Genomic DNA, 1,538 nt, shown 5'->3' with positions numbered 1-1,538 from the left:
TCTGCTGTAGTTCCCCCGAGAACAGGAAATGCTAATTTCAAAATTGATAGTTCTATATATCAGCTATTGAAACTTGAAGGCTATTTCCGAAATTCTTCGGAGGACTGTCCACTTCGACACCTAAAGAATTTCGTGCATGTATGTTCCCAACAATCTCAAGGTGTTGTTCCTGCTGATGCACTGCGACTGCGGGTTTTCAAATATTCCTTAGCTGGCCAAGCTAGGGAATGGTATGAAAAGCTCCCGAGCAATACTATTCATACCTGGAATGAGCTGGCCAACATCTTTCTAAAAAAATGGTTCCCACCCAGCAAAAAGGCTGAGCTTCGAGATAAGATTTTTGGGTTTAAACAACTTCCAGGGGAACAACTATATGCTGCATGGGAGAGGTTCAAATATTATCTAGCTCAATCTCCGAATCATGGATTTCCAGATGCAATTCTCACAGAGAAGTTCTACAAGGGGCTAGATACAATGAATCAAATAGCTGTCAACACTGCAGCTGGGGGATGCTTTATGGACAAAACCTTTGTCAACATCACTCGGTTGCTCGACAAGCTTACTACCCATAATCAAGCCTGGCATTCGACTGATAGCGAATTCCTATCATATGGTAGTCCCTCTGTGGCCGCGGTGGCCAAAGAAAATCATGAGCGAGATCATGCGTTCGCTCAATTGCAAACCACCGTGGATTTATTATCCAAAAGGCTTATGGAGAAAGAGGCTAAATGTGTAAATGTTATCGATGAGATGCTACCTCATGCTCCCGGAATGTATCACGTTTCTGACGAAACTTATCTTGAGGGGCAGCCACAATATGAGGATGCGAATTATGTCAATAACTCGCAAGGGGGTTATCAACGGCAAAACTACCAAGGTTCCGGTAATCACCCATGGCAAAGGCCTCAACAAAATTACCAAGGACAGAATTATGGAAGAACTGATCAGGGTAATCCCAATCAAGGGAATTACAATAACAATAATTATGGCAACAAGAGCTCTAACCCCTACATTCCACCTAGGGGGCAAGCATCCAATTCCCAGCCATGGAAAGATAATTCAGCTACTAACTCTGCTGGTAACACGTCTAATGATTCTGCAGAACTGAAGAGTATGATGCAGAAAATGCTGATGAATCAAGACAGAACAGAGAGCACAATCAAGGGAATGTCCCAGGTCCAACTATCGCATTCAGCTTCCATTCAGAAGCTTGAAGCGCAATTCAGAGACCTTTCCTGAGAAGTGCATACTCCTCAACGGGGACAATTACCGAGTGATACAGTTCCTAATCCAAAAGGTAGTGGAGTGAACTCTGTGGAGAATGTACTTGCCATTAGCACCAGAAGTGGAAAAATACTTCAGGGTGACAATAAAAAGCCAATTGATCAGGAACCAATTGTTGAAAAAGAAGCGCAGCCTAATGTATTGGATGATATTGTCGAGGAAGAAGCAGGGGAGGAAGTCCCCATTGTAGTTGAAGAAGAGCTGAATCTTAATAAACCAAAGGAACCGGTGGAAAACCAGGAAAAGGGGAAGGC

The 1,538-nt window shown here is 43.4% G+C and overlaps 1 non-coding gene across 1 annotated transcript; it reads right to left on the bottom strand.

Annotated features, from left to right (window-relative positions):
* Positions 1 to 321: 321 nt before the first annotated feature.
* On the bottom strand, positions 322 to 428 carry LOC132608430 (small nucleolar RNA R71). The gene has a single exon (XR_009570353.1). It is a non-coding gene; the product is annotated as a small nucleolar RNA R71 (small nucleolar RNA).
* Positions 429 to 1,538: the final 1,110 nt, after the last annotated feature.

The sequence above is a fragment of the Lycium barbarum genome, chromosome 8 (assembly GCF_019175385.1).
Source record: "Lycium barbarum isolate Lr01 chromosome 8, ASM1917538v2, whole genome shotgun sequence".
NCBI lineage: Eukaryota > Viridiplantae > Streptophyta > Magnoliopsida > Solanales > Solanaceae > Lycium > Lycium barbarum.
This window is presented reverse-complemented; position numbering and strand designations above follow the sequence as displayed.